Source organism: Amblyomma americanum, chromosome 10, assembly GCF_052857255.1.
Source record: "Amblyomma americanum isolate KBUSLIRL-KWMA chromosome 10, ASM5285725v1, whole genome shotgun sequence".
Lineage (NCBI taxonomy): Eukaryota > Metazoa > Arthropoda > Arachnida > Ixodida > Ixodidae > Amblyomma > Amblyomma americanum.
Window position 1 is genome coordinate 120,741,591 of NC_135506.1, and position 14,710 is coordinate 120,756,300.

The 14,710-nt window shown below is 47.6% G+C and overlaps 1 pseudogene; it reads left to right on the plus strand.

Annotated features, from left to right (window-relative positions):
- The first annotated feature begins 6,136 nt into the window (after nt 1-6,136).
- LOC144108678 (uncharacterized) lies at nt 6,137-8,940 on the plus strand (annotated as a pseudogene).
- Nucleotides 8,941-14,710: the final 5,770 nt, after the last annotated feature.

Genomic DNA, 14,710 nt, shown 5'->3' on the forward strand with positions numbered 1-14,710 from the left:
TAGGTATGAGCTAACAAATTTGCCTGTGGTTTGTAATTCTAGACTTTGAGATGTGAAGTAGGGCTCTCACAGTAAAGCACCGCCGAAGTGAAGAAAGAATGCCAGCTTAAAAGAACTACATTAAAATATTGTTCGCAGTTGAAATTGATGTCTTCATCGAAAAGCGTCGGTTGCCACGGTTATGAAGAGAATGGCAATGTAGGTAGGCTCTGTAATCCGCTCAAAAAGGGTTGCTGTGGACGCAAGCAGTTTACTTCGAAGTCACCCGGTGAAAGCGACCCCTGTTTTCTATTTTTTGTTTTTTATATCTTCTAAAGACCCCGTTTGCGATGCTAGTCGTTTCTGTGTTTACAAGACTGTACCTTGTCCATGTCCTATCGCGGTGCCCTATCGGCATGCCCTCGACGTCCATTTAAAGTCAGCATTACAGCCAAGGTTACTGCAGATAAAAGGAAGGGCTTGTAATTACGAGAAGCGGATGTTAATGTGACACCGGTGGCAGCTTAATGGTGAACATGCATACTTCGTCCCCACGGAACAGCCGATAGCAGACTACGCGCCTAAGCGCAGAAACTCCAACTGCTTTTCGGTTCGAGCCTATTTCACCACTCTCCCTACCGCTGCCGTCGCTCTTCGATGCGCATCGTAGTTCTGCGTCTGTCTATTTGGCAGCACTCCTCATTTGCTTTAATTTACAATTTGGCGGGAATCTATAGTTTAGGCAGTGCACTGGAACTTGTGCTATTGGCTGTAGCTAATATTTGCGATAGCTGCTTTTTGAACAGGTTCATAAAATATTGAAGGGCTCCTGTCCCGTTTCTGTTTGACAATTTTCTTGCACTGCAGAGGTTGTGGAGCAACGTCTAGAAAATCGCTCCCGCAAGAAGTTTACAAAATTCACATTAAAGAGAACGTGAGGGCAAAAAGAAGTCGGACTTTACAAATCGAGAACCGCTTTTTAATCACAAAAAGGACTTTGTTAGCGAAAATGGAGGATTTATGAGCTAGAAAATACCAGCAAAAATATACAGATGTCGCCATCACCGGCCGATTTCTCAAGCAAAATTCATGCACCAACACAGATTTCTTGCCCGGATCACAGAGGCTACGCTGCACCGGAATCACTTCAAACCGGTGGCAAACCGCCTGTATTGTTTGTAAGGCTAGCTTGAAGATCGGGACGTAGGGAGACATACAACACATTATGTGTACATTGCGACGCAGAGAGGCATACAGAGCACACAACTACGTCCCAATGTTCAAGCTAGTCCCACAAACGAAATCACGCCAACTAGTCCAGAAGAATGCAATTCGCGTCCGTTTCGTTAATGATGTCACAAGTTTTTCGTGGTCTGATGCTTGGCTTATTTAGGATAAAATACTTGGGAAATGGGTCTTTTACCCCACCTTGGGTAAAAGAAAAATAGCTTGTGCCTTGGCGCTCATTGGCCGCAGATATACTTGCGCCATTAAAATCCATCATCATCATCATCAACGAGTTTAAATATGCTAATCGGCTGGAGGGAAGAATTTTAAGTCTAATTTTCTCGCTTATAGATGCCTATTGTGCTGCCGGACAAAACACAACACAGACAAAAAGAGGAAGATAATTAATTTTATTGAGTTTAAATTTTACTGGAGTTGTCATAATTGTCCCGTTAATTGAGCCGTTCCATGAAGTAATCTTGGCGCAGTTCTGTCAGCCATTTTATACTCTACAAAACGGCTTTTCTAGCACGTTGCAAGACGAGCGGCTTCAAGAATTATACTTCGGCTTCTCTAGTGAGGCTTACCGACCGTACAGACTGCAATAGACTTCGCTGAAGCGATGTCTATGCACTGCCAAGTGTGTGCTTTGGCACCAGTTGCGAGCGCTGAGTAACAAAGTCTGGGCTTGCATCGTGTCCATCCCTGCTAAAATTATTGTAGCGACAAAGGTACGCAGCTCAGCAGCGAACCTGCTGCGCTGCGCTATAATAATGCGATAGCGATATTACTGGAAAATCCTGATTGGTCGAGTGGGTAGTGACGTAAAAAACAGTTTCGTTGAGGAGAAAATACGCAGTCAAGCGTAATAGAAGCGCTGTCCTTTGGTTCGGGAGGCGGGCATTCTAAAACTGTGGAGCGTTCATTCAGTGGGATGAATGGAGGCCTTGTGCGAGCACCTCCTACCGCACAGAGGACGAATTCTATAACCGGAAGGCTTAGTTAATTTAGGGCCACTATTCAGGGTCACCAATTACCTTGGACGATGGCGTGTAATAAAGTAGTATGTGATGGCAACAAGCGTGTCGATGTCTTCGAAAGTGTGCGCCAGGGGACGCCCCTGCGTCCGTAGGCACTCTTTAACGTCATACTCGTAAGGTGTACTTAAGTGTCCCCCGAAGTTTTTGCACTTAAGTGATGTTTCTTTTCTACTTTAGATGCGGAGGTAGAAGGACCGCGAACTAATACACCCACGCCACTCGTACCAGCCCCAAAATGCAATGCTCCTTCTCACCGTTCCCTCAGACTGACGTGAAACTTATGAGCGCTAGGCACTGACTACTAAATCTTTGTGATTGTCTCTCGAAAGAACAGCACAATTCAGAAAGCAATAGCCAAGACCACGTCATATCTACTTCAAAGCGACCTTGTCGCCCGCCGCCAGAGCCGACCCGCCGCCAGAGCACGCACCACAAGCTTGGGCACGAGGTGGGGACATATAGTTAAGGTTGAAAGTTAGCTTGTACGTTCCGTTTTGGTAAATGGGTTGGGTGGGAAGGGAGTGGATTTGATGTCTGGACATCGCCGGTCTATGTAAACGCAGCTTGTGGAGGTACGCTAGGAAGCACAGTTGGGATGTCTGGTGTTGTAGTCGACGATAACGCAGGTAAGCGGGAAGGGTTGCCTCATGAGTGATTTCCATATCATTGCCTCGTGTCTAGTTTGCTTGGCCGGGAGCAGGATAAGATATGTAAATAGTGGCTGCGTTCCAATAGTCCCAAGTAGACGGCTACTTAGACGTCTAGCCGGACAGCCGCCATCTTGGGACGCGTTCCATTTCTCGGCGAAGCAGTCTCATAAGACTGCTTCGCCGAAGTCCACATCGATGCAGGTTAACTTGCTGTCTAAAGATGGCGGAGCTGATGTACGCGGATGAGCGAGTCGTGCTCTTGCGGGCGTCGGACTGTACACGGAGTATAGGAAAGGAAAAATGTGAGTCATTCCATTATGTTATTTGGTACGCAAACTAGTGGCTAATTAATCTTCGTGGACGTGCGATTCCTAGCAATGAATCACGCAGTAGAAAATCGTGCAGTTGAGAGCTTTGCTACAGCAGCGGACGCTGTAGGTCTGTTTACGTGATCCGGCATCGTCAGATGCCGGATCTTAATTAGCACCTTGATTTTAGAGAATACTCGTCGCTGTCGTTGGTTTCCTCGACGGGCGTTAAGACGGCTGGCGTGACGGTTAACAAATGTGTTCTTCTGTTGCTGTATTAGTTGCATCAACTCTTTCGCGTGCATTCCTTTTTATCTCTACACTCTCAGAACAAATACACCGGCATGTTGCGAATTGATTGTAGTTTTTGCAGGAATAAAGATCGCTGCTGTATTTAGGTCTCTCGCTGTCTCCGAGTGCCACGTACGGCAGAGAGCAGTTTTAATGTCACGTATGTGTTTTCCTTTTGCAGTGTATATTAGCCGTATCGCATTTCGCGCATATTGATTGCAGTCTTTCGTACTCTTTCTTATGTTTACAGGACCGTCTGGACGAGCACGTTCGAGGAGCATGTACAATTTAGCATCAATAATAAAAGAATAATCGCATATCTCTTTAGCGTCGTCTTCGGAGAGCGGCCCCGTCTGCTACAAGTAGACTGACCGATAGGCACATCCACCAGTCCGGTTTACGCGCAAAGTCATTGCAGAAGAAATGTGTAAACTTGTTGAAAACACGTTTTTAATTATCGTTATTGCTCAGTTTGTGAAAAATAGTAGTGCAACTGTTCATAAGCTTTAGTTACATTATTATGCCGCGAGGCGGCGTGAGCATTAGACAAGTTCCAATACATGGACATGTAGACTGCTTCCTAGACGTCACACTAGACGTCTTGTTAGACGTCTAGAGTATTGGAACGCAGCCAGTTTGGAGGAGAAGTTTCCGCGAAAGGAGGCCTCGTTTGAGAATGCCAGTGCCATCGTAAATAGTTCGGACACTTAATTCTTAGGCCAATTCATAAGCAGGCGCATTTCCAAGGATTCCCGCGTGATCACAGACAGAGGCCAGCGCAGCGTTGCCAATAAGCGTCATTTAGGTTAAAAAATCAATAGCTCATAAAAGCACGCAGAAGCTAGGCGATCACACTTAGCACTCCGCTTCTTATTCAAAAAGTCAAACAAATGATGTCCTTTAGGATGATAGTAGTGCGTGAGTCCGCCATTCTCCAAAACAACTGGACGTGCGCGGATTTGCGGAGGCGGAGGCTTTGATTGAAAACTTTCTTGTTCTTCGCGGACCGAATGGCTCGAGTAGTTGCAAGGACGCTCTCAACACTTTACCGGCCGAGGACGAGCTGGATTCATTTACACACTTTACACACAAATGACGACCTGCCGCGGGACTATTCCCGTGCGGACGAGTCTACCCAGATAAACGGGACTAAAAAAAAAGGAGTGTTGGTGTCTCCTCAGATTCAGAAGCCGAAAAAAGTCTCAAATCGAAGAGGAACAGTGATGCCACTGATCTGTCGTGCTTTACTTTAGAGTCGACGACGACTCTCGCCTGCTTTCCTTCGAACTACGCCATGATGAGCAGACTCGCAGGACTGATCAATGAAAAGCAGGCAGGCAATGTACTGCTTTCCTCGCTGTAACCGTAAGAATTTCTAATATAAAACTGCGTGAAAGGGCAGTGATTTATATTCCCATCGTCTACGGAACATGGCCAAAAGTGGGAGTTTTCTTTCGTCAGTCACCTCTGGACATGTCTGCCTCGGACTGGTAGTTCAGCTCGATGGCATCCCTCAGGCCGGCAAGCGATTTGCGCCGCTCGATGCGCCTGGAGAATGCGTCGGCGTCTGCCAGGATCTTGTATGTGCTGCCGAATGCGGCCTCGGGTTCGGTTGTCATGAACTGGGACTGATAATCCTCCCCCTGCACGTACAGGCGGCACAGTGCGCGTTACACGCTTGTTGTGCACAGGTGCTAAACACGCCCATATCCCTTTTATCGTCACTTTAACTAGTGCAATCAGCGGAAGCATTTTTGCTAGGTATACAGGTAAACATGAGCGCATCGCCTTCGCATCACCAAAGTTCGGGATCGTTGGATCAGCCGGAAATGAAATGGCTCGTTCGCAGAAGCTTAAAACAAAATCGATTTAATTCGGTTGCACACAAAGCAGAACAGACTTTCACAGCAGTGAAACCCCCGCGCAGTGAACGGCGGCAACACGGGACCCATGACTGGCATAATCTGTCATCAGCAGAATCACCCGGTCTTAAACCTGCGAAAACTCCTACAGATAAATAGAAGCGCGTCCACAAACCTCGGTTCCAGTTTTACAACGAGCATCTACACGGATTTGTGCAAGCAGAAGCAGGTGAAGAACGGGCAATACGAGCCGTCTGTTGTACAAGAGCGACACCTTCTCAACCCATACGGATAGGAAATAGTTTGCGAGGTTTCATGCCCCACATGCCTCAGCTCTCACTGGGAACCTGAATGTCCGGCGTTTGGAAAAGTTGTTGTACTTCGTCCTAAACCTAGGATGAACACGACATGGGAAACAGCATCCTGCTACAAACATCTCTTATCGGCAGAAAGATATCTATTCATGCCGTATGGTATGTGACCATAATGCCAAATGCTTGAAAGGCCCTTAACATCTGCTACACTCGTGAGGTGTGAAAGGCGCCACTTCTGCAAAGAGCACCGTTTGATGTAAAAGGACTACAACGAAAACACATCATAGCCCCCCCCCCCCCCCCCCAGCGCAAAGACATAGCACGAAACACAGTCCACAGTATGACCCCTGGTACTTACTGTATGTTGTTTGTCCTGCCTTGTGTACACTCGCTCACATCGCAGGCTTAACTGACGCAAGGACATTCTTCCCGTTTTTCGTTTGTCCTGTGAAGTGTCCCATCTAGATGCCTCCAATTTTAATTCGGAGTCCCTCCAAGGCACACCTCCACTTTCTGCTACAGGGCTTGAACGGTGAGCGTTTGTAGGCACGAACCAGCTTTTTTTTCTGAATGTGGCTACTTCGATGGCACCTTCCAGAAAAAGTAGTAACCTTGAGGCGCTTTTCATTCCTGAAAACAGCGAGTCAGCCATCCAGTTAAACATTAATGTACACTTGTCCACACACGTGTTTGGAACTAGTAGCGCACCGGGGAGTACATTTCTGTCATTTTCGAGTGACCTAGGGCTCGAAAATTGACGTTATCCAGCGTGCACAATCCCGTGGATCGTGTTTAAATCCTCATGTCTTTATAAGCAGTGTCGAGTCCACGAAGCATCAGCGAGTGCCATAAATGCACAACAGGGCACGTCGTTCGGGCTCTCTTGACCAGCATATGGACGGCAGTGTGTAGTCCGCACACAGAAACAGTGCTCTTCACATTAGCCACATCTGCTCGACAAATGCGTTGTTGCGAGTGGAAAGAACGCCAGCACCTTTCCTCTGTTGCTTGATGGCTGAGCATACCTGATTAACAGTAATTATCGCTTTCTCATCTCAAGTTTAATCTGTGATTTTTTCGCTGAAAAGGGGGGTATAAGTTCTGCGGATTTGCTTAATATCCAGCTACATATTCCAGTGTTTGCAATAATGAAGTAATTACTCATTGGCATCTACCCAAGCCCAGTCATACGGCTACAAAAGAAGGCTATACAGCTTCCTAATAAATTTCGTACTTCGTATAGCTTTCCTTTGTAGCTGTATGGCTGTGCTTGAGTGGATCCCAATGACTAACTACTCCCTTATTACAAATCTACTTTACCTTTTGGATTCTCCTAAACGTTTGACCAATTCCAGTATTTGGGCTTTAAACCGCCCCTTATTTTGGTGTCTTGCGATACGCGTGTGACGTCACATTAGTAGCGCGTCGCTTGTCACCATATAAGCGTCGAGAGCCGAGCGCCGGGTGCTCCGTGTTCTTTTTGGCTAAGCACTGGCGGGCTAATAAACTGTTTAGTTGGTCGTCACTGTGGCTATGCCTCGTCGCTCGCGGGTACAACATAATGGCGACGAGTGTGGGACAAGAAGTCCGCCGGTTTGCAAGAAACCACTAGCAACGGTGCAGGAGCGTGCTGCGAGGAGACAGGGGATGGCGGCGAGTGGAAGGTTCGATCAGGTCATCGAGGACGGCAACACTTCCTGAAGGCCACCAACGTGAGCGACGACCTGAAGTTGCCAGTGTTCATAACAGCATTAGAGAAGAAAGCCTACAAAATCTTTGGTGGAGCCGGAAAAGACGGAAAAAAGTCGTACGCCCAGCTGGTACAAACTCAGAGGACAATACCTACCGAAACCCTCAGTAATTGCTGAGCGGCTCAAAATTAACCGCCGTTTCCAGCAAGAAGGCGAAACGGTGGCGGCTTTCGTGGTAGAGCTGAAGGGGGTGGCGGCGTCGTGCGACTTCGGGACGTGTTTGGAAGAGGTTCTTCGCCACCGTTTTTTAGCCGAACTCTGTGACAAACTCAAGTTAAGTTGCTGAAGAACAGCGATTTCACGTCTAAAAATGCCTGCGATGCAATGCAGGTAGTATTGATTTGGCCCGCAAGGAGAGCCAGGATTTTCAGCCCAGCGTGGGGCAAGGAACAGTCAGCGCTCTCCACCGCGAGCTAGAACGCGCAAAACGCCCACCGCACTTGAGGCAAGAAGCTGCTATGGTGCCCGCTTTGGCAAGGGCGACGAAAGCACCGGGCTATTTTCGATTCGCTTACCTGCCGGTTTCACAAGTATCGTTGACGGTTGTGGAAACGTGTTGGACAAAGCAAAAGCGCTAGAAGCGCTTATGCTTGGTAGTTTTTAATTAGATATTTCGTCCCCTTAGATAGCTTGCCTGTCCAACCATCTTCCCACCTACTTCCACTGCGCACTCCGTAATGGCAGCAGTGAGGTATCATTCACTATCTGAGCATTAAGATCATCTTCATCGGTTAATGCCGAATATCTGTTCTGCCGTGAAATCCTGAATTCCTCTACTTTCCTTCTTACCGCTAACTCTTTAATGGGCTTCCGCTGCTCTACTTTCTTTCTTGCCCTCTTCAAATCTAGGCTAATTCGAGTCTTTACCATTCTGTGGTCACTACACGTCACCTTTCCGACGACATCCACATCCTGGACAAAGACAGCGTGACCGTATAGTATGACGTATATTTCATTTCTAGTCTTTCATTGGGGCTTTCCATATTCACTTTCTGTTCTCTCGTTTGCAGAAGAAGTCATTCATGATCCGTAAATTATTTCTATCAGCGAACTCTACTAATACCTCTCCCGTGCTCTTCCTAGAAACTTTCCATAGTTTCCTAGCGCCTTTTTGCCAGCCTGCTTCTTGCCCACTTTCGTATTGAAGTCGCCCGTCAGTACAGTGTACAGTGAGTTAACTTTCTTCGTTGCTGATTCAACATCTTCACAGAAGGTTTAAATTATCTGGTCATCATGGATAGATGTAGGCACGTGGGCCTGCACCACCTTCAGCTTGTACCTCTTAATCCTGATTACGATAGCTGCCACCCTGTCGTTAATACTATAGAACTCCTCTATGTTGCCAGCTATATCCTCACTGACGAGGAATCGCACACCTAGCTCTCCTCTGTCTGCTAATTCGCGACAGGACAGTATGTGCCCGCCCCTCAGTACTGCATACGCCTCACCTGTCCTAACTTCGCTGAGCATTATGACATCCCATTTTTTGCCTTCTAGGTCCTCGAGCAGCACTGCTAGGCTAGCCTCACTGGATAAGGCGTTAAACACTGCGAGGTTCGAATTCAAAGGTCGGTTTGTCCGGAGCCAGTGATTATCACCCTCCGCTGCGTCACTGGTGTGACCGCCGCCTTGGTCATTTGCTCCGCAACTGGTGGAGACTAAGGGCCGACGATTAATTGGTTTGTTCGTAGAAGTTGACGGCCGAGAACTGCACCAGTGTGGCCAAATCCTGCTCTGGTGAGGAAGTGCGTTGTCGGTGGTGGTCACCGAGATTAGGCCGCACCCCAGGCATGGATAGGCAAATTTTATAGACATGCGGAGTTTTGTTTTTCAAACTCGGTGGAGAATTGCGCGGCCCCGGGATTGGAAAGCATGTCCTCTAGCACGCGAGGTTGATTATCTACCTCTACGCCATCGCTGCATCACTAGCACAGATTGAAGGAAATGACAAGAAATGGCATTGTTTTCACTAAAATTGCACACACGTATATCCGTAATAATAAAACTAGCATGTCTAGCTCGCCCAATCAGCAGCATGGGAAAATGACCCTGAATATATATTATGCCTATATTTACTGCTTGTATTGACAAATGTCACGTAACCGACAATTTGAGTAGTTAAGCTACACTGATAACCGTGTAGCAACTACCGCATTGCAACAGTGAAAAGAACAGTTACCCACATTAAATTAATATCTTTCGTGGTTATGAAAATTTTCTCCCTAGTCTTCATAGCAAACACTATATTCTATTAATTTTGTTCACTCCGTTAACTCATATTATGAGACAGAATAGACGCAATCACTGGAGTGCAAGGAGTGCATTATTATTTGCACGAGTCAAAATATATTAAAAGTATCTCGCACAGCTACTCGACTTAGCATTGCTAGAAGCTTTCAATGGACGGGCAAGCGTACAACTTACACTTAACATCATCATCTTCAGCCTTACTACACCCACTGCAGTGCAAAGGCCTCTCCCATGTCACTCGAATTAACCGTCTCTTTTGCAGCTCCTCCCACCGTATGCCCTCAAACTTAATCTCATCCGCCCACCTCACCTTCTGGTGCCGTCAGCTACCGTTCCCTTCTCTTCGAATCCACTCTGTTGCCCTTAAAGAGCAGCTGTTATCTTACATTCCCATTACATGCACTGCCCAAGCCCATTTCTTCCTCTTGATTTCGACTAGGGTGCCATTAACCAGCATTCCTTCCCTCATCCACTCTGCACTTTCCGGTCCCTTAATGTTACATTTATCATCTTTCTCTGCATACTTCGCTGCATTCTCCTTAACTTAAGCTGAACCCTTTCAGTTAGCCTCCACGTTTCTGCGCCATAGATGAGTACCGGTAATGTACCGCTGCGGTATATTTTTCTCTTGAGGAATATTGCTAAACTGCCATTCCAGATCTGAGAGAAACAGGTATGTGGGGTGCGCTTCATTTTTGTTCTTGTATTTATTTCCCTCTCATGATGCGCACCTGAGGTCATTACCTCCGCTAATTAGGCGATTCCTTTACCACTTCCAGCACCTCGCTAAAAATTGTTAACTGCCACTCCCTTGCGGGACTGTTGGACGTTTTCTGCATGTTTCTGTAAGGTTTGGTTACACGGCACATAAATGCCACCAAAAGCAGAAGCTTGGATTGCCGTCGCTGTAGCGCACTTGGTAGAGCACCGGACGAGAAATTCGGAAGTGGTGGGTGCAGAACGCACCGGCGGCATACAGTTGTTTTTTCTTCTGTTTTCTGTTTATCTTTGGAAACAATTATGTTAACCTAACACTAATGAAAACTTCAAAATAAACAAATAAAAAAACATCCCCTATGCTCCTTGGTTTCGAGCAATGTTGGCTTCCGTCGTTCTGATCAATGTTATTCGGATCGATGCCCTCCGACAAAAGATAAAAGCAGTTTTGACGGGGCCCCTTTATGAATGGAACTGTGCAGCCTTTGACTGGGTGGGTAAAAATTCATCATTACGTTTGTCTTTGGAACGACCTGCTTTTTTGCAGATAAAAATGAGTCACCAGCAAAACTACTACGAAAAATATGTCTTGCATACAAGCTTGGCACAATAAGCCTCCTCAGTTGGAGCACGGCTTCATCTCGCCATCCAAATTTACATTTCCTATTGTTTCCACGCATCCAGTGCACTACGCCGGGTCAACTGCGTCAGGCCGCACCCGCTGCCTAATGTCACTGACCTCTGCGTACGGATCCGGTGATAGGAGGCTCTCTCCCAGCTCGGCCTCGAATTCTTTCACCGGGTCCTTGTCGCCGAAGAAGGTTCGCAACTCGGTGTCGGCTCGGCGTTTCGGCGACGTACGCGATCGCCCCCCACGTTTGCGCTCGGACATGGCTGCGTGTGTATTCTGTTGCGACGCTCGGTCTGCTAAAGCAGCTCAGGTTCCGGTCGCCTTCGGTGGGCACGATACACACACACACAAAAAAACAAGGGCATACAGCCAGCGTCTTTCGCTGCCTCTTCTTCTTCTGGCACTATAAGTAGGCTCGTGCTCCCCATAAATCCTTTGCAGTGTTTAAAACCACGCAGAAGTCTACACTGAAGATAACCACATCAACCGAAAAAAATTTTATGCCACTGGTCTCTTCCATCCTCTTCGCACACTTCTTTTTGTGGCTCACCCCTCGGTTACAGCTCACAGACGCTGGTTTTTAACCAAGCTACTATTCAGGCGAAAGCCTTCAATGGCTCATAATCGCGGCCACGACACCTGTTCGTCCGCTGCCACGTTTTTAGCAGCTCGATAAGAAAAAAAATGTTTGTGCACGATGGGATTCCAACCACCATCCTTCCGTTCTGCAGCCGAGCGTGCTAATGACTGTGCTGATTGCTGCCAACGCACATGTAGTTCGCCTTGTCTAGGACGCTGAAGAGTGTTTGCGGAAAGACGTCGATTCAGACAGATGCCTCCCAAATGCTCACTAGTGTCTCCAGCATTTAAGATTAACAAACAATTGTGTACTTAAACCACATCTTAACCACACATTAGTGAACCATGCAGCAACATCGCGCTAAATGCTTTCGCCTCACCGCAATTGAGGTCAACAAAGTGCCCCTCCCCCCTGCCCCCTGAAATTTTCCCTCCAGACCGACGACCCCTTTTCTTATTCCCTCCCCTCCGGAGGCATCTAACCTCCGTATACTTCCCTTTCCTTCCAATACGTCACCAGTCCTGCATGCTGGCCGCCGACATGCTGCCTCTCATTATAGTCCCCCCTTTCATACACATGGAGTGGCATACACGGATGCCTCTTACGTGGCTCCTCGCAGCTCCGGTAGCCAAGCCGTTCTTACCCCCCCCCCCTGACATTCTCTCGCTCGAGGTCCTCTCCAACATTCCCGCCACTGAACACTTTCATTCGCTTCCAGCTGTGCCTAACTATGCCATTTACACTGGCTCACAGGCAACCATTCTTGCCATTCAATCAAAAACACTTCCACCCCGTTTGTCTACTTAAATCGAGGCCGCACTTGCGTCGCAGCAGCACTGCGCCGTCTTCGTCCGTTGGATACGTGGGCACTCGGAGATTGACGGCGGTAACCTGGCTAAACAGCTCTCCCATGAAGCTCTTTGCGGGCACCATTTATTCCCTGGCCAGGGCCCTCGGAGGGCTGGCCAAGACCGCCCCTTCGCGCCACCATCAAATGTTATTACGACGCTCCCCGCCTCGATCCTAAACTCTACCCGGACCCTCACTCCAGTCATTCTGTGCGGGAGGCTCACATCCTTCGATAGGTACAATTCAACGCATTTGTCACACCTGCACGGCTTGATCTGTACAAAATACGTCGCGATCCTTCATATCCCAACTACCCTGCCCGTTATGCCAACCTTTCCCACTGTTTATTCTCCTGCCCGGTTACTCTGCAATCGGGTTTCTTTCACATACTCTACCACACTGTCGGGACATGTTTTGGTGCGCATCTCAGTCCACAGAACTGGCACTGTTAGATCTGAAAAACTATGTATTAAGAAGCTTTCAGAACAGTTTTTTTTAAATAATGATATCTTGTTGATTGCGCACAGGCTTTTGATCACATGAATTCAAGTATTCTCCTCAATAAACTGGAATGAGAAGACATAAGGGGCACAACACTCGCGTTATTATACTCGTATCTTAAAAAGAGGAACAAGCTTGTCTCAATTGAAGTAAAATCACAAGACAAATAAATAATGTCAGGTTTTTCACAGATAAGTACTCTCGGACTACCACTTTTCAAACTTTGTGTAAATGTTGTATCAATGTCTCAGCACGTAAATTTTTAATCTATTTAGATGACACAAACATTTTTTATCGTCAAATATAAATAATTATTGAGAATGGCAAATGAACCTCTTGGAAGGCTTTCTATTTGGTAAAAAAAATTTTCTCCAGGTGTGAGGCGCACAAAAGATCCTCGGAGGATATATGAACGCGGTGCGTCGACAGTGGTGCGTCGGACAGCGGAGCACTGCGCGTGCCAGCCCAATGTTGAGCGTGTGTGCTTGCGAATGGTGTGTGCGAGGCGACGGCGACAAAGAGCGTGGCGAGCACGAGGAGCAGAGAGCTGACGTGTCAGAAAACCGAGGTGTGAAGGGAGACAGCGCAGCGGAGATCGTGTCATTCAAGCGTGGAGGTGGCAGCCGTCGGAAGTTGGGTCCGTGCTGCCGTGACCTCTCTTGGACCTCCGACGCAAGACCCCTTCGTTCCTAGCAAGATATAGATAGTAGCCGATGGACTTAGGTCCGAGCTGTCGAAAGGCACTCTTGGATAGCCTGTTTCAAGCCTCCGGCATTTCGGGCCACCGTCGACGGGATCTGGCAACGCTTGGTCTTTCTGCTGCTGCCAAGTTCTTCGGGCTGTTGACGGGGGCCCACCGGCGTCTCCCTCTGTTCCTCTCCGCTCCGACTACCACCTGGCTCCCTTCCGCCGCTTTCTTCAAAGCAACGCCAGCGACGCGTCGCACTACATCGACCTGCGTTCGCCTTGTCAGCAAGGCATCCCCGCTTCTCCTGGGATGCTCAGTACCTGGTGTGCTCTTTCCTTTATTCTGTAGTAGTGTACGCGTGCTGAGTGTGCGTTTTCCTTGTTTCGTTTACTTGTATATGGCCCCTTTCCTTTAAGTTATAAATACGGCTTTGTTTTGTTTTGTTTTATCTTTGTTCTCTTGTTCGAATCTGCACGCGATAGCGTTCCCCTTCAGAAAGACAGGGACGCGCTACCAATTCGCGACTCCTCGTGAATTGCAATAAAACCAAAGATCTAACTTTTCGAACTCAAGGCAAAAAAATTCTAGAGTATCTTATTGTAATGATCGACTCTATGCATGCAGAGGTCGTGAACGCAATGAAACTCTTGGTGCAGCATTCTCCAGGAAGTTACAATGGGACAATCACGTTGACTCACTCCTCAAGGATCTCAACAGTACAGTTGGTATGTGAGGTCAATAGACACATTTTCCCTACTTCTGTGAAAATTATTGTTTAATGCATGGTTTGCCTCGCACATAAATTACGGTCAGTTCGTATTGTGTACACCGACCAAGATGACGAATCGAACTTTTTTCGCGTTTGGTTCGCGTTCAAGCCTTTCGGGTTCAGTTCTGGGCTAGGCTCAAGAGCGACACTGTTTCGGGTCGAACCGGCACGAACGGGTTCAAACGAGTTCAGGGCAAAACGAGTGAACAGAACGAGTGGAGCGAGCTTGTTTTCGGAAATCGCCTTGTTGGAAGGGGCGTCCATCTTTTAGCGGAGCGGTGGCCTTGTGGTAGAGCATCCGCC